This window comes from Ictidomys tridecemlineatus, chromosome 1, assembly GCF_052094955.1.
Source record: "Ictidomys tridecemlineatus isolate mIctTri1 chromosome 1, mIctTri1.hap1, whole genome shotgun sequence".
Lineage (NCBI taxonomy): Eukaryota > Metazoa > Chordata > Mammalia > Rodentia > Sciuridae > Ictidomys > Ictidomys tridecemlineatus.
In genome coordinates this window covers 216,952,143-216,972,071 of record NC_135477.1, presented here as the reverse complement: position 1 = coordinate 216,972,071, position 19,929 = coordinate 216,952,143, and the positions used below count along the sequence as shown (strand labels likewise).

The 19,929-nt window shown below is 35.8% G+C and overlaps 1 protein-coding gene across 1 annotated transcript in view; it reads right to left on the bottom strand.

Moving 5' to 3' along the window:
* The window catches only part of Pde4d (phosphodiesterase 4D), a 1,337,035-nt gene that overhangs the window by 1,303,735 nt on the left and 13,371 nt on the right, over nucleotides 1–19,929 (bottom strand). The gene's annotated exons all lie outside the window — the stretch shown is intronic.

Here is a 19,929-nt window from a genome sequence, read left to right as displayed (position 1 = left end):
CATTTCTGCCAAAATCACAAGGGGAAGTAGAAGCATTCCTATTCTTATCTGATTAGGCCTCTTTTTTTTATGTATTGGTCACTTGAATTCTTCCAGAAATTAATTATCCCCATTCTCTATCTTTCTATTGGAATCTAACTTTTAAATTTTTCATGAGTGCTTTCTCCCACCCCTTGCTGTTTTCTTGTTGTCTGGGCCCTCCAGAGCCTATGTGCTAGTACATTGGAGACTTTGATTTAGAGCCAAGAAAACTTCGGCAACATATTACCAGGGTGATTAGTCAAGTGCCATAAAATATGTTCGAAGAAGAAAAACTGGTTAAGTCTAAAGAACAGAAAACCATAAACTTCTCCTTGGTTGTCTGCTTCAGAAATAGGTCAGCCCCTGACTTTATCAGCTGTTGTTTATCTTACCAGAAACAATGATCCATTCAGACTTAATCTTGTTCTTCTGCACAGAGAAATTTGGATAATAGAAGAGGGGCCAAGAGCAGTTTGGAGGAACATTCCAAGAAAAGGGGGACTGAGCACTGATGTGGGCAAGCACGCGCGCACACACACACACGCACACGCACACAGACACACTTCTATGCCCCAGGAAGAGGCAGACCACAAGAATCCTAGATTGTTTGTGCTGAGGCCTGGCTTAGAGATGCCCTCACACAGAGGAAAATGAGTAACTTGTCTAAAATCAGCAGGAAAAGAATAATTCCTGACTCCTGCATCGGAGCTCTTGCCACTAGAGGACACTGGCCAGAGGTAAAGCAGAGCCCAAGTTGAGTCCCTAGAGCTTAGGACATTGATTTTGCCTCCCAAGTCCCAAAGTCATATTAAAGAGCATTATGGCAAGAATACCCTCACCCTGACCCAGGAATTTACACAAAGAGGGCTGAGCCACACAACTGGCCAGCATCTTACTTCCTACTACTGACTGATCTGATTGCTATAGGCTAAGGGCTTCAGGGACAATGTTATTCTGCCCTCTTGTTCCCCTGCTCAAGAAAGAACATGACCAAATGCAAACAGCAAAGCAGGGCTGGTGTCCAGCTTTCCTCCTTACAAATAGCACTTGCATAATTAGCTTAATTTATTCCACCCTGTCTGCTCAGATTCAGCCAAATTCAGGCTCTGAGCCGAAGAAAACTGAGCCTGACCATATAATAGTCCTAGCTTCACAGATGGGCTCCTGTCTTATCCAGGAGAGATCCAGATATGTCCAAATCCCTGAAAGGAGAACCTGAAGAAGAAATGCAGCCTTACATGCATTCCACTAAGATAACCAAAGACAAGCAGCCAGTTGGCCATCCAACTCGGTAATACGCTAGTCCCATCATGAAACTTTGCCAAACCCAAACAAAGGCCACACTTCACCCAACACAAATGCTTAGTGATGCTGGAAAGCCAGCCTCTCCATCACTTCTCAACTTGTAAGCATTTTTCTAATATCTATATGGGCCAAGAGAATAAATAGTTCACAGTGAGATTTGAAGAACAACAGGGAAAACTACTTAGAATGGTCTAGAATTCAACAGGGGGATTGATTTGTGCCTGGAGTTACACATAATTATACCATTTAATCCTCACTACTTCCTATGTAGGCCTTTTTACCCAAACATGTACATAAGCAAGCTGAGGAAATTATAGAGAATAGCACATTTCTGGGCTCAGCTGACTTCTCTACAGAATTTTGTGGACTTTCACTGTGACATTACCAGTTCTTCCAAAAGACCAAAGGAAAAGTCTGTCTTGAATGTTAACCTATTTTAAAGGCCAGTTCCTGTCTTCTTAACAGACTGATTCTCCTCCGCTTCCTCCTTGGGTGGGAGATTGAGGGCTGGGTGGTTATCTATCTTATGCTGGTGTCGATCTTTGGGAAGAGGATGCTTCCCATAAGAGAAAATTCTTTCCAAAACTTGGTGCTTATTTTAGGAGAGCTGTGTGGATTCCCAGCCATCGTCACACAGGAAATCTTATACCTCTAAATCAAAGATAAACTCTTCAAGTAAATTTCAGAAACCCTATTGTTCATTGTAGACTCTAAAAATAAACAGCAAAGACTGAGACAGAGGAAGTTGAACCGCTGGTCTGGAGCATTTGTGAACACATGAATTTTCAGCAGATAAGCTAAACCCTATAGTATATTTCTCTCATCTTTGGAGTTTTTCCAACAGCTTTCATAGTTCCAAGGGTTTTTCTGCTGATTCTGAAAGTTAGATTACATCTGATTAGTTTTTGTTACTCAAAACATTCACTTTTGATGAGTAAATTTGCTACTCCAAAAAAAATTTCTCCAAACAATGGTCTAAAAGAAACTGATCCAAAAGAGTTTTCTACTTGGAATATTTATAATATACCTATACAATACTACATTAGGGAAAATATCTAATCCCATAGTTAATCCCAAACGAAATTTGACTTATAAGCACTAAGTACTTATAAGCAACTCAATAAATAAATGATAGTGATAATAGTAACATGCATTTAGAGAAATTTATTATTTCAAAACATTTTTTCACATGTCATTTTAAATGACCCTCAAAATGCCCATGGCAGGGGCACTGCGAACTCGCTTATATATAAAGACTTATATCCTGGCTTTGTCACTTGTTAGCTCTGTGACCTCGGGCAGTTTACTTAAGTAATCTGAGCCTCAACTCTTTCAATTGTGAAACATGAATGATAATCCTTCCTTGCAGAATGGATGAGGGACTTACAGACAACATATGCCAAAGGAACAGCAAGAACCAAACATATGGCAGATATTTAGAAATGGAAATGATCACTATTATTATAAGGCAGGACTGATATCATTATCCCTTCTTAAAGTTGAGGCAGCTGAGCTGAAAGAGCTTAACTGATTCTCCCAGTCACTACAGCCACCAGAATACCAGAGCTAGGACTGGAACGTGGGTCTCCAATCTGCCAAAGAAAAGAATTCTCTGCATTCTTCAAAACTCAATCTGTGAAAAGTAGTGTTGATCACAAGAGTGTTGATCTATGAATCTTGAAGATAGTCAATCCATGCTTTCAACAGCAAAAGGCAATTAAGTTAAAGCTCTGCCACCACGATATTGTTCTCAACAGGAACACAATTTAACTGAAGCAAATGTGTCTTGTTTGGAGATAGCCAAAACCTTCTAAGGATTTGATGCATTTTATCTTCACCATTATTCATATCTTTTTTTTTTAATGACCTGCTTTCAAACTTTTACTAATCCTGACATTTCTGAGTGGGTCATCTGCCCATCAATTGAAGGGAAATCGTTTCTGAACAAAATAAATCAAAAGTAAGAGACACCACCTCCAGAATGCTCCTGGAGCTCACCAGTTCAATTAGCATTTCAAATACTCAGTTTATCCCTCCTAAGCAGGAATATGGGTCATTTTAAGACTTTTGGTAGTTTCTGACACATGCCGGACAGAACATTTTTATCTGCATTTTTTTCAGTTCCATATTTAAAATTAATTCTATATGTTCTTCTCAAAATGTATTTATAATAAGTTATTACATGCAGCATTTTTGACAATAATTTGAGACCTGCCTCAAATTAGGATGTTTTCAAAACCCTAAACAAGAACAAACTTCCGTGATGTTCTCTATAGACAGTAGCTGGGATGTTTGTGAAATCACTGAAATAATACTGAAGCTGAGTATCATTTATCTTGTCTATCATGTGCTGGAATATTTGGAGTAAAGACAATCAAATGAGTGTCAATATTAACGCTAATGAATGAAAATGGAAGAGAGAAAGAGTGAGAGAATCCAGAACACTCTCTCCCCTACATACCTGGTAGAAAACAAGTCAAAACATGTGATGATTTATAGACAGCTACAAGAACATCAACATTGTAAATATTTACTTGATACCAAGCCCAATGTGCTATTTAGCCAATAACTATTCCAAGTTGTTAGTAAGTTCTCCTTTCACTTCTTTATTCTTGACTATTTTTTTTTATCTTTCTTTGGAACTTCTGTTTTTTTAATACCTAGATTTCTTTGCATTTATTTCTATTTTCCTTTATCCCCTGTTCTTTGTTACATGAAAGTATTCTCAGCACAATCAAGAGTCTATAGAAATGTAAGGTCGTTGTATTATTGCTTCTTGTCATCTTTCTTACTCATGTCAAGACAAGTGAAAGGTCTTTATATTCTCACTATTGTTACTATAACTTGTTCCTCCCGGTTTTATCTCACCTGGATTTCCACAGGTTTTTTTTAGAATATAACGTATAAATATCAATCTAGAAGGGCGCAGTTGAAGATCTTTCCACTTTTTAAATCTGGAAGCCAGCAACATTCTTTGAACACCATCTGCAAGCATAATCATTGCACTGAAACTACAGGGGAAATTCCAAGGACATGAAAGATGTTTCTTGACCTGAGTAAGCTTCATGCCCAGTTAGAGTGACAAGCCATACAATGAGCACCTAAAGGGGACCTCTGTAAGACGCACAGATAACTAGAGTTCACACGGAGGGACAACTCGAGTCAGCCAGGTTGAGCTCATCATGTAAAGTTTTCCAAAAACAAATTTTAAAAAGGAAAAGATTGATGAGAAGTCAAAAGGAATAAGGCATTCTACCTGACCTGTCTCTGTTAGTAAATAATTTCTGTAATCTTCTGCAGGCCCCTAGGGACTATAAGCTCTCTGATACCTTTTTTTTTTATTTCTGTTTTGAATATATTATCAAAAGCTCCCTTGGAACTTAAGAAAGCTCTAATATATCTTACTTTATGCATTTTTTTAACTTCCGTGATCTGCATATTGCTTTTGTATAATCACAGCTTGATTCTCTAGTTCTATCAGGTTTTTTTTTTTTTTAGGTCCTTTTAGGTATATTTTTAGAATGACATGTGAAAGGCAACTTTTTTTTTTTTTTTTGAAAAGCCATTCTGCTACATCTGCTGTTTGAGACAGCACTTGAAACTTTATTTCATCCCTCCCTGATGCTCTATGTTGTCCTTCAGGCAGTTTTATTCTCTCTGCAAAAAAAGATCAGGTTACAAAACAGCCTTCTCTACACTGACCTGGGGAAGCCAAAGCCAAATGATCTAAATATAGTCAGAATCTGTTGGACAGTTGATCAATAAGCACCAAGCCGGGAATGTAATTGTTTCCACCATCTTTTTCCAACACTCTGCATTTTCTTTTTCAATTTTATTTGACACCAAAGTTGATAAAGTGGCTCTTCCTTGAAAATTAAAATGCATCATGGTAAGAAAAAAAGGGGCAAGACATTTTAAACAAGAAGCCAGACTCCCGATACCAGAAGAGCTTCTATTTGTCGTTTTCTTAATGACAGACACAGGTTGAAGACCAGGCTATAAACAAAAGAGCTCCTATAAACTGGGCCTCCCCACACAAAAGCATCAAATGCTTCACCCACCTGCTTATGGGACACATACATTTTGTTCCAAAATAAGAGTATAGTGCCAAATTCAAATATCCAGATGCAATTAATATGTACTATATTTGCATAAAAGTGAGTTTGCCCATTCCTGAAAATTAGAATTTCTTGAGAGGAGGCTGTTGATAAATTGAAGAAGAAATAAAAGAGAGGGAAAGCACTGTAAGAGAGGATAGCAAGGGGAGACTTGGGTGGCCAAAGAACAACTTGAGGGGTAAATAATATTTCACAAGTAATAGTTTCACATTATTTCCAAAGGCCAATCACAGCAAGGGCCATGAAGACAGCATCAGCATCTGTCAGCCCTCTGTCAATCAGGGCTCTCACCACCATTTTTTCACCTTTAGGCACCACGAACAATTTGCCTACTTGCTTCCAACCAAGCAAATTTAATAAAGCCTATAGTTCATCCATGTGACTTCAAGTTTTAAGAAAATAACCTTAGGATGAAGATTTTGTTTCACAAGTCATCTTTTCTCCACGCAGCCCTGTCTTCTAGATGGAGAATGAAGAGCTCCCAATGGCAGAAAGCATATCCATGTACATTTTTCTCCATTGTGAGACGTCAAGCCGAGTGCTCGGTAATACAGCCACGGGTGTTTGCACATTGTAAGCCAGTGTCATATTTGTCTTGTGCTTTTCATCATACATTTGATTTAGCAGGCAAATTTTCAAGGCTCAGCGCTGATGGATGTACCCTGGAGCCAACTTCAAAACCAGACCTTAGATTTATGGAAATAAATAAGCATAGTACTTCAATTACAAGTTCCTACTTTGAATTCCAATGTGCACATAAAAATGTTCATCCTAAAAATTCTGCCCTTGATTTTTGACCCGGGAAGTCTCTTGATTTTGCTCTTAGCACTGTTCTCAAGGTGCCATTTTAACTCAGTCTGCTTTCACAAATACAGTATAAAAATTGAGTTCCACCAAGTCCTATAATATATGTCTCTTTTTGCAAATTGGCGAGAGATTTTTAAAAAGTCACCCTGACTATCTCTGGCCAAGCTGGGTAGCAGCTGGAAAGCCCACAGAGCCAACCCAATTTGCATCATCTTATCAAAGCTTTCAAAGTTTGGATGCCAGTCAGCTGGTACCATAGTGAATTAGAGCAGCTCCCTGCTTTGCCTATAGTCTGAGACCCCATGGCAAGTTCTCAAAGGGGACCGAACAGGGGCAGGAAAACAAGTAGTCAGCTGTACCAAGAGCCTGCTACTGCAAAGCATACAGAAAATGACAGAGATGCTGACCTGAAAGAACTAGAACATGCCACACACATGCATGTGTATACACATACATACACACAAACATGAAGTCACACGTGCACATATGTGCATGTATACTCCTGTACACACATGACACCGTGGGAAAATAGTTGTGACATACTAAAGGGAATGAAAATTTCAAAATTATTGTGAATATACTAACTTCCAAGGTTTGGAAGAGGCTATTCTACAAGTGATTCCTCTACTTTAAACAACTAGGACAAAAAAAAAAAAGAAAAGAAAACAAAGGACAGGGGTGGTGAATCCCTGAAAATACAGAGCATACCACCAGCAGAGAATAAAAGACACTAATGCTGCCAAAGATTAGTAGACAGAATTCAGATTTAATAGAAAAAAACAGAGGGGGAAAAAAAGAGAAAAAAGAGACCAAAAAGGAGAAGAAAAAAGAAGCCAAAGTTTCAAAGAGAGCTAAGTACAAAGATTTAAGCTGAAATGACACTGCAGGAATAAAGGAGGCTTGTAACTGAATTATTATGAAATAACGTTGGGCCCAAAATAAGTGATGGAACATTTTTAAATGTAGAAACTAAAAAATCAGGATGAGACATTCTTTAAGTAAATTATAATTAAAATGGGATAAAAATACAGTTTAACATTAGGTAAATCATAATTCAAATAGGACAATATAGTTTAACATTTGGGGGATTTATAAAAATATGCAGTCGATTTGACAATTTTGAAAAATACAACAGTAAAAAAGAATAAGGAAGGAAGAGAAACATCCTATTAATGAAAGAGAATCTCTGTTATCATACATTCGTCTGGTCACATCTATGCAAATTGTGATTACACTGTCTATGCTGTGACTTTGTCAGCATCACAACTTGTCATAATTTTTCATGATGTTAAATGATCTCTAAAACTATAATTTTTAGACAGTTTGGTGCCTAATTTCTATATTATGAACAAAAGTGCATGAATACCTTCATACATAATTTTTAAATACTTTCTTTTTCTAATTACATAGTAATTGCTTCCTTAGAATATATTCTTCTTTTTTTATCTTTGAGAAGAAAATAAAGGGTAAAAGCTGGTCCTCTGGATTCATTAAAGCTTTTCTTTATATTCTTTTTAGTTACATACAATACCAGGATACACCCTGACATCATCACAGAAGCATGGAACACAATCCACTCCAATTCAGTCCCCAGCACTTCCCCCGGCCCCCTATTCCCCTCCCTCCACTCCACCCATCCTTCTTCTATGCACTTGAAGGATTCAAGAGTGCAAAATGACTTTTTAAAAATTTTGTACCATTTTTTTGCCACTTACAGTATATAAAATTTTGTTTCACCACACACTAGGCACCATGATCATTTAGGAGAAAAAAAAAGTCTTTTGTTTGATTAGTGGGGGTCAGAGGCACCTTTAATCTAAATCCAATTTGCTATTCAATACATACATTCAACTCCTGAATATGTACAGAAGTTCTTATACTTTTTATAACCATGAACTGCTTTGAGAGTAATGTGAAACCTTTGAGAGTAATGTGAACTTCTTTCTGTAAACATGTTCACATACAGTGAGATAAATTCCCTGGAGCTCCATCATAGAACAATCTCTAACTGACTTCCAAACATCCGATCCAGATGGGACATCTGAGCCATTTATAATCTGGGATGTCAATAACTGGCTCAAGCACATAGAAACATGCATGGTTTGGTGGGAAAGGATTTAGCTTGAGCCATGAGGCTGGCTTTCCAGCTTTAGCTCTACATTTAAACATGTTTAGGTCCTTGTCACAAGCTGGGCCTTTAGGTTCCCTTCCATCTGCAAATCCCTGGAGTTCCAAAATAATGCCACCCTTCCTTGGCATGTTGAAGACATCTGTTCTATGGAAAGTCCATGGTTATTTTCTCTTTCTGGGTTCCTTGTTTTCAGGAGCAGATGGGACTGTCTTCAACTCTATTTGATGTTTTCTCCAGAATACCCATTAATGTCAATACCATTGACTGCATACATCTCTTGTCTTCCGTGACAAATTGGGAACTTCTTGGGGGCATAAAGTATGTCTAACTCAACTGTGCCTAATTTATTCAACATATTCACCAGTAAATATCTATTACAATGAACTGAGAGAATTCTAAACAAAATAGAAATATGTTTAGGATTTTGTTCCAAACAAAAGAGTGTCCACAATATCAAATAAAAGGAGTTCAGTTTTGCTTGGATTGACTATAATTTTTCGAAGTGTCTAAGCATGCATATGTATTGACCATCTTTTCAGCTTAAATAAAAATGTTTACTCAGTTGATTTATCTTATTCACAATAGTTATTGTACTCTATGAAGGTGCTGAAAATACTGAATTAGCAAATACTAGGCATTACTCCTAGGAGAAAACAAGGTAAGCCTCTGGTCACAACATAGCCATCAACCAATCCTTAAATAACCCTGTTGTATGTGTTTCTGTGTACATGCACCTTATCTAATATATATTGTTAGTTCTTACCACTGAATGCATGCTGTCAACACCTCTACAATTCAGTCCTGAAAAAAGTGTATGTAACTCACATGTGTCTTCTTCAAGGCACCTTTCTGCTGTCTTTCGCTTAGGAATACTAGTCAGTGCTTGAGCACTATGTTTGGAAACCATTTCACACAGCAAAATCACCAGCGAAAAGTGCAAAAACTCAAAAACACAGCACGAACCATACCATGAAAAAGATACTTGCTTACAGTCAGAGCTGAAATAAGAAGGCTAAGTATCACCTTTTCTAGCCTCAGCTGGGAATATACATATCTTGCTGCTTGCTCTGTGCTTGTTCACAAATGATTGCAAAAGCTTGTAAGTACTACTTTGAGGATTACAGATATATTTTAGTGAATAGCCAAATTCCCACATAGACGAATAGCTGAATTCTGTTAATAAAGATTGACTGTACACTGATTTTTCTCTCCATTCAATTAGCATTACATCATTTTTAGCTCCTGATTTCCCCTCCAAATACAAAGGCTCCTGGAAGTTTCTTCTTCTCCTCCTCCTCCTCCTCCTCCTCCTCCTCCTCTCCCTCCTCCCCCTCCTCCCCATCCTCCTCCTCCTCCCCCTCCTCCCCATCCTCCTCCTCCTCCTCCTCCCCGTCCTCCTCCTCCTCCTCCTTCTCCTCCTCCTCCTTATAAATAAGCTACTCCTTAGCCTCTCGGTTCTCTCTCTCCCCCATTCCCTCAGCCCTCCTCTGACATCCCCTTTCTTCTTGGCTGCACTTCTGGTCTTGTTTTGCCCACGCCTCTTGCCTTTATCCCTGTCCAAGCCTGTCTGACCTTCTCTTATGGTCTCCCTTCCACTCCCTGTCCTGTTCCACCTCCCCACCACTCCCACTCGTGTTTCTGTGTTTTTAATATTCTTAGTCTCTTAAAAGGTCACATTTTTGTAGGCACTTCTGTTATAATAGGGTTAGTTTTGTTAATATTTGTAATGAATACTTAGCCCCATGAACTTCCTCAGCACAGGACAGGACCATTGGGTGTGGAGGACAATGGAAAGGAACTAACAGGGCCAGGGTTGATGCTGGGGTGGGAGATGGTGGACGGAGTTGAGGGGGCCAGGATGAGGGCTGCAGGCTACCCATGGGTGGAGAAGGGAAAGGAGGAACTTTGTGACAGCTGGTTTCAGCAAACAGATCCCTCCATGAGTCCACTCTAAAAAAAGGCAAGGAGAAGACAGACCTCAGACTAAATTCAGGACAAAGTGTAGGGATGCTCCAGGCAGTACATAGCCTGCAGAAGCCCCAGAATCAAAAGACAGACGAGTAGGAGAAACCTAAGCAGCACCTAGTAGAAGAACAGTGAGACATTCTCTGAGATGCAATGATTCTAGTGTCCAGTACAAGAGAGAGAACATGAAATAGAAGTCCACTCTATGCTGAATGTTGAAGAGAAGCAGTTCCTGCAAAAGGTTTTATGACCTTGGTTTCCATCTTGGAATGCTTCCACTCACTCCTCCCCAGTAGCCTAACCTGAACTTGTCTTCTGGATCTGAAGTGACTATAGATAAGATGGTATTCACCTTATATCTTAAAGAATAGGCAAAATTTTGAGAGGAACTAGAAAGACATTTATAGCTGCAGGATGGCTGAAAAAGACATGGTTTTAACGAGGACTTACAATTTAATCCTCATGGCTGGAGCACAGGAAGCAGAGGTGCAAGGTCATGGAGGGCCCTAAATCTCAACAAGGTTGAACTATTCTTAGCAGACCATGGGCTGTCTATGAATGTGTGAGAAAAAGTTTCGGCATGGTTTTGATTTAGAAAGACAATATAGGCAAAAGTATAAACGATGAATTGAAAGGACAAGAAATGGGAAGGTGGTAAGGAAGAGGCTCCAATAGCCCAGACAAGCAATGCTGAGGCTTGAGGTGGCAATATAGTCCTGGAAGCAGTGCTAAATTAAATTTGGGAAATGCAAATCAAAACTGCACTTGAATTTTATCTCACACCAGTCAGAATGGCAGTCATCAAGAATATAAACAATAATAAATGCTGGAGTGGATGTGGAAAAAAAGGAACACTTTTGCACTATTGATGGAATTGAAAATTAGTATAAACACTATGGAAATCAGTGTGGAAGTTCCTCAAAGGAGTAGACATGGAAACACAATATGACCCAGCTTCTTGGTAAAATTAAAGTCATCATACTACAGTAATACATGCATACCTATTTTATAGCAGCAAGATTCACAATAGTCAAACTAGGGAACCAGCATAGGTGTCCATCAACAGAATAAAGAAAATGTGGTATCTATGCACAATGGAGTTTTAGTCAACCATTAAGAAAAATGAAATTATGTCATTTGCATAATATTGTCATTTGCATAATACATTATGTGATTTGCATATTTATCTAACATAATGTTAGACAAAATAAGCCAAACCCAGAAGGTCATGGGTCATGTTTTCTCTCATATGTGGAAGCTAGAGGAAAAGAAAATTGTGGGGGAGGGAATCTCAGGAAAATCAAAGGGAAAGGAAGGGGAAATACTGGGGAATGATCTTAGCCAAATTATATTGTTATATTGTGTTCCTGTACAAATATGTAACAACAAATCCTACATGTAAATGTACAATTATAAGGCATCAATAAAGACATGGAAAAATGTTTGCTAAATTAAGAATACAGAATTTATTATACCAAATATACCTATCTTTGTAAATAATATGGTAAGCCATTTTCAATTATTTACTCATAAGAAATATTTCTCCCACTAGTGTATCACTTTTTAATACAATAAATTATTCTGTGAATAAATTTGGCAGCCAACAATATACTATAGAAATCAGAGAAATTAATCATCTTAATAATAATGATAATGGTTGTCATATATGGACATGGTATTCTTTTTTCTTTTAATTCATTCATTCATTCTTTTAATTTTTTTAGTTGTCAATGAACTTTTATTTTATTCATATTTTATTTATATGTGGTGCTGAGAATCAAACCCAATGACTCACACATGCTAAGCAAGTGCTCTACCACTGAGTTACAACCCCAGTCCTCATTTATTCTTAAAACGGCATAAGATAAAGCAAAAATAGCAGATCCTATTTTACAGATAAGAAAACTTAAAGCTCAGAGTGTTGGAACTGTTTTTCCAACAATGCACAACTAGACAGGAACAGAACTACTATCCGAGCTCAGGTTTGTTTTAACCTGAAACTCGTGTTCTTAATTACATTACATTATACGGTAGTGTTGTTTAGTATATAGGGAAAATATATTCTAAAAGTAAAAGTATTTAGTTCACATTTCAAACACCATATTAATGCTGAAAGATCATACTGCAGCTAACATATTTTTTTGGTGAAAATACAAGTCAGAAGTTAAATCCATAATTACAGACCCACTATGCTCAGTAGCAAGGTATCACTTTTATAGTTATTTTTCCGACAATTGATGCTCAAAGACAAAAGTATTCCATGAAACACACTGTGATGGTTTGGACATGGTATGAGGATGTCCCCCAAAGGGTCAGGTATTGAAATGTAATCCTCATTCTCAGGTATTAAGAGAGTGAAAACTAAACCATGTTGTTTAGAGATAAAGACTTTGTTCTATTATCAGGACTAGATAAAATCATTAGGGTGGAGCCCCCACTATTGAATACTTGTGTCTTTATAAGAAGAGAGACCAGAAGACAGACACACACACACACTCCCTGACTCTCACCACGTGAGGCCCCACCCTGCCTCAGGACTGTGCCAGCAAGAAAGCCATCATCGGCTGTAGCCCCTTGGCCTTGAACCTCCAGAACCATAAGCCAAAATAAACTGCTTCTCATTAAAACTTTCTTAGTCTGTGGCTGTGTCATTGGCAGCAGAAAACAGATACAAACAATAGCCAACCAGGAACCATAAAAATAAAAGTGTAAATTTTCAAAATAGTTTCTGATTATCGTCTGAATTTCAGTAATGTCCAATATGATATTTCCTTTGTCAACACAAATTTTAGTAATTTGAGTTTTCAATCTCTTTCTCTTCATTGGCATGGCTAAGGGTTTATCAATTTTATTTATTTTTTTCAAAGAACCAACTTTTTGTTTCATCAATTTTTTGAATTGTTTCTTTTGTTTCAATTTCACTGATTTCAGCTCTGATTTTAATTATCTCCTGTCATCTACTGCTTTTGGTGTTGATTTGTTGTTCTTTTTCTAGGGCTTTGAGATGTAATTTTAGGTCATTTATTCATTGACTTTCTATTCCTTTAATAAAAGAGCTCAAAGCAATGAACTTTCTTCCTGGCACTGCCTTCATAGTGTTGCAGAGATTTTTTGATATGTTGATCACCATTCTCATTTACCTCTAAATATTTTTTTTATTTCAATCCTGATTTCTTCTGCCATCCATTTGTCATTCAATAGTGTATTATTTAGTCTTCAAGGGTTAAAGTATCTTCTATTTTTTATCTTATCATTGACTTCTAATTTCATTCCATTGTGATCTGATAGAATGTAGGGTATTATCTCTATTTTCTTGTATTTGCTAAGAGTTGCTTTGAGGCATAAGATATGGTCTATTTTAGAGAAGGATCTGTGTGCTGCTAAGAAGAAAGTGTATTTGCTTATTGAGGGATGAGATATTCTATATATGTCTGTTAAGTACAAATTATTGATTGTATTATTTAGTTCTATAGTTTTTTTTTGTTTAGTTTTTGTTTGGAGGATCTATCTAATAGTAAGAGAGGAGTGTTAAAGTCACCCAGTATTATTGTGTTGTGGTCTATTTGGTTCTTGAAATTGAGAAGGGTTTGTTTGATATTCATAAATGCTCCATTATTTGGGCATAAATATGTCCTATTATTGTACAATTCCCTTAAGCAGTATTAAATGTCCTTCTTTGTCCCTTCTGATTAACTTTGGCTTGAAGTCCACTTTATATACACCAATAAAAAGAAAATCTTGCAGTCATCAACAAATTTCTGAGACATACGACATAACTGAATTAAAAAGACATACATGATTTAAACAATTTCAATGAAATAGAAGACACCATCAAAAGCTTACCAATTAAGAAAAGCCCAGGACCAGATGAATTCTTAGCTGAGTTCTACAAGACCTTCAAAAAAGAATTAATACCAATACTCCTCAAATTGTACCATGAAATAGAAAAAAAGAGGGAATAGAAGGTAAATATTTGGTGTAAAAGAACAACAAATCAACACCAAAAAAATAAAGGTAAATATTTATGCCTCAAACAGTGGAGCATCTACATATATCAAACTCATCATATTCCAAACTCATTCTGTGAAGCTAGTATTACCTTGATACCAAAACTAGACAAAGACACATCACAAAAGAAAATTTCAGATCAATGTCCCGGATACCAAAAACAGATAAAGACACATCAAGTAAAGAAAACATCAGACCAACATCTGTGATGAACTTAGATGCAAAATTTCTCAGTAGAATTCTGGCAAATTATATCCAAAAAAATGTTAAAAAGATAGTACACCACAATCAAGTGGGGTTCATCCCAGGAATGCAAGATTTGTGGAAATCAATAACGGTAATTCATCACATCAATAGACTTAAAGACAAGAATAATAGGACTACCTCAATAGATACAGAAAAAGCATTTGACAAAATACAGCACCTCTGTATTCTCAAAACACTAGAAAAACTGGGGATATAAGAAACATATAAAAGCCATCTATACTATATAAAAGCTATATACACTAAACCCAAGGCCAACATCATTTTAAGTGGAGAAAAATTGAAAACATTCCCTCTAAGAACTGGAACAAGAAAAGCATGCCATCTTTTATTCAACATTTTCCTTGAAACTCTGGCCAGAGCAATTAGACAAAAGAAATTAAAGGGATACAATTAGGAAAAGGAGAATTCAAACTATCACTATTGCCAATGACATGATTCTACATTTAGAAGATCAAAAAATTCACCAGAATATTTCTAGAACTCCTAGTAGAAGAAAAAGTAGGCCCAAATCTTCATTATGGCAGATTAGGCCCCAACTTTCTTAACAAGATTCCTAAAGCACAAGAAATAAAAATCAAGAATCAGTAAATAGGATGGTTTCAAACTAAAAAGCTTATTCATAGCTAAGGAAACAATCAAAAACATGAAGACAGAACCTACAAAATAGGAGAAAATCTTTACCACATGCACCTTAGATACAGCCTTAATTTCCAGGATATATAAAGAACTCAAAAAACTTAACACCAAAAAAACAAATAACCCAATTAATAAATGGGCTAAGGAAATGCACAGACACTTACAGAAGAAGATATACAAATATAGAAGATCAACAAATATATGAAAAATATTCAATATCTCTAGAAATTAGAAAAATATAAATCAAAACTATACTCAGAATGATAATTATCAAAATATAAGCAACAATAAATGTTGGCAAAGATGTGGGGGAAAAGGTACACTCATACATTGCTGGTGGGACTGCAAATTGGTACAACCACTCCAAAGAGCAGTATGGGAAATTCCTCAGAAAACTTGGAATGGAACCACCATTTGACCCAGTTATTTCAATCCTCAGCACATACCCACATGACTTAAAATCATCTTACTGTAGTGACATGGGCCCATCAATGTTTAGAACAGCTCAATTCACAATAGCTACTAAGCTATGAAACCAATGTAGGTGCCCTTCAACAGATGAAGGGATAAAAAAAATGTGGTGTATATACAAAATGGAATATTACTCAGCCATAAAGAAAGAATGAAATTATGGAATTTTCCAGTAAATTAAAGGAGTTGGAAACTAGTATGCTAAGTGAAATAATCCAATTTAATGAATCGGACATAAGTTTTTTATACTCATATATGAATACATGACCAGAGTAACTCCACCTCATGTACAAACACAAAAATGGGAAGTTATACTCCATGTATGTCTAGTATGTCAAAATATATTCTACTGTCATGTATAACTAAAAAGAACAAAATATTTTTTAAATAAGTAAATTTTTTTAAAAGACTGCAGTGTAATAAAGACAATGTGGTATGTACATACATACACACACACACACATATACACAAACACACACACACACACAATGGAGTTTTATTTTGTCATAAAAAAAAATGCAGGAAATTAGATGGAATTTGAGAATATCGTGTTAAGCAAAATAAGCCAAACTCAGAAAGTCAAGGATTGCATGTCTTCTCTCATATGTAGAAATTAGAAAGGAAATGGAAAAGACAGGTGGGAGGAATATCAGGAAAATCAAAGGGAATCCACTAGAACAGAGGAAAGGGACCAGGAGGGAAGAGGGGAAGGAAAGGCGAAATACTGAAGAACATTATTGTCCAAATTCCACTGTTATATTGTGTGCATATACAAATACGTAATAATGAATCCCACCAAAATGTACAATTATAATGCACTGATGTGGGAAAAATATTGCTGTGGAATTAAGCTGAAAATCAGTAACAAACAGATAACTTGAAAATCCTTCGATATTTAGAAATCAAACAATACATTTCTAAAGAGCATACAGGTCAAAGAACAAATCACAATAGAAATTAGAAAATATTTTAAACAACATAAGAATGAGAATCCTGGCTGGGGATATAGCTCAGTTGGTAGAGTGCTCGCCTTCCATGCACAAAGTCCTAGGTTCAATCCCCAGCATCACAAAAGGAAAAAAAAAAAAAAGAATGAAAATCCTAAAAAGGAAAATTTGTGCAACATAGATAAATCTGATCTTTAAGGGATATTTACAGTCTTAAATTTATATGTTAGATGAGAAGAAAGCCTACAAGTCAATTGTCTTAGGATCTATCTTAAGAAACTATAAAAACAACAAATTAAATCCAAAGAAGTTATCCCATCTATGTATGATATATCAAAGTGCATATATGCATTTTACTGTCATGTATAACTAATTAAAACAAATAAAAAATTAATAAAAAAGAAAGGAGATAATAAAATTAATCAAAATTGTTAAAAACACAAAAAGGAGAACAACCAACAATATTGTTTCTTTGAAAAGACTAATAATACTGATAAATCCATAATAAGATTAATCAAAAAGAAAATAAAGAAATAAGATAAAACCACAAATATCCAATATCTGAAATGAAAAAAGAATATTACTCTTCTTCAGATATGTTTAAAATCATATTATGAGTAATTTTATGGAAATAGACTTGAAAGTGTACTTAAAATGGATAATTCCTTGTTGAATACTACTAAATAGATTAGGAAGAACTAGCAATAAACTTACATAAACTCTACAGAGAATTTAAAAATAGGGAACACTATCTTCTGGTATTATGAGAACAGCATATCCTTTACATCACAACCTGACGTCGTTACTAAGGAAAGTTGGGCCAGAGCTTGCTCATGTAACAAATGCAAGATCTTACATAAAATTTTAACAAGCTGGATCCAGTAATGTAACATACCAGTTCAGTTTGTTCTAGGAATATAGGTTGGTTTAACATTCAAAGATATTAGTTTTACTTGGAATGGAACCACCATTTAACACAGCTATCCCACTTCTTGGTCTATACCCAAAGGACTTAAAATTTGCATACTACAGTGATACAGCCACATCAATGCTCATAGCAGCACAATTCACAATAGCCAGGCTGTGGTACCAACCTAGAAACCCTTCAATAGATAAATAGATAAAGAAGCTGTGGTATATATACACAATGGAATATTACTCAGCAATAAAAGAGAATAAAATTATGGCATTTGCAGGTAAATGGATGAAGTTAGAGACTATCATGCTAAGCAAAGTAAACTAATCCCAAAAAACCAAAGGCCAAATGTTTTCTCTGATAAGTGGATGCTAATCCATAATGGGGGGGAGGGGCATGGGATGAGTGGAGAAACATTGGATGGGGCAAGGGGTGGGGGAGGTGCATGGGGATAGGAAAGATGGTGGAATGAGATGGACATCATTACCCTAGGAAAATGTATGATTGCATAAATGGTGTGACCCTACTTTGGGTAAAACCAGAGAAGTCAAAATTTGTATACAATAAATCGAAGAGCATTCTGCTGTCATGTATAACTGATTAGAACAAATAAATAAATTTTTTTAAAAGAATTCTAAAACTCCTGTAGTTTCAGGACCTTTGCAGTAACTCAAGACTCCTGTGCTTACTTTTCCATTTAAGATCATCCATTCAATCAATAGTACTGCAAATCAATACTATTGACAAGAGCATCATGCAAGATAACATTCTTGTAGGAATGTTACTAAACATCTGTCCTTTTTGCACAACTTTTTGGTTTCTGGGGATCATCTTTTAATTCAGTGACAACTATTCTTCAAGTTCAAGGCTGACATCTAATGATAAGGAATGCATGTGGAATAATAATTGTGAGAGTGAGTGATTTAAAGACTACATCACATGAAGGAGACATTCCAGTTTCAGAGACATTATAATAATGTGAAAAGAAAATGTCCCTAAGAAAGTTTCTGAACATTTAAAAAATTATATATCAGTTTTATATAGTTAACCAGAATCATAGAAGGAAAGCGAAATCTATTATTTTGACAGCTTAAGAAATACCATTTGATAAAATTTAATATCTATTTATGATAAGAAAACTCTTAACAAACTAAAAGGAAAAGAGAACTTAATTTAATAAAGGGCATGTACAAAAAAATTACTTTTAATACTTAAAAGTTGAAAACTTTTCTTCCAAATAAGGAAAGAGTTAAAGACCCTACCACCATTTTTGGTCAACACTGGAAATCCAGTCAAACAATAAAGCAAGGGGGGTGAATAAAAAGCAGAGAATTGGAAATACATATTATTTATTGGAAATAAATAATATGTAAATATTCTTAGACAATAGGATAGTATTATTCAAAAGAATCCATTGATAAAGTATTTGAATTAGTTTTACCAGCACAAGAGCTATATAGAAAAACCACATTTTACATTTACAAAAAAGAGCAAAATTTACAAAACAGCATAACTTGCAACAGCATCAAAAATACCAAATACATAGAAAAACATCTAAAAGATACATAAGACCACAAAGTACTCTTTTTCTCTTTGTGTCAATATCATATTTAAATTTTGAACTTTATAATAAGTAATCAGTCTTTCCCTCCCCTTTATTTTTTTCTTTCTTTTCTTCCTTCTTTAGGGCTCTATTGGCTGACTTGGCTAACTACATTTCCATATAAATTTTATAAAATTGTGAATCTTCATTTAAAAATAAAGCCTGCTGACATTTTACTAAAATAGCATTGACATCATTATAATACAGAGCCTTTCCATGTATGCATGGCATAGTCCTCCATTTATTAAGATATTTTGTCTCTTTGAAAAATGTTCTCTACATTTCTAATCTATAGCATTAGAAATCAATAAGCGATTTCTTTCAGAAAAATTGAAAAGGAGGGGTTATTAGAGAAGACCATAGGGAGAGAAGAGATTATGTGTTCTGCAGATAAAGAGCTGGTTCCTGACCTGAGTTTTCTTTTGTTGTTTATTTTAAGGCAGAATGAGAAGAGAAAGCAATTCCTCAACAATCCCTTAAAATGCAACTGAGATGACCACCACTCATCCTGTATGACATGTGAACAGTGTATAAGAGTTTAAGAGCCACATATCGTCCTGTAGTTCAGATTTTCAAACTACAGATTCTGGGTTTAGTGGAGTTACACTCTTATTTTCAATATCAGAGAATAAGATAGAAATGATCAGCATGCATTGCATATAGTATGGTTAAGCACTGTTCCATGAAACTCTTACTTAAACCATATACATGTATACACACACAAATATATGTAC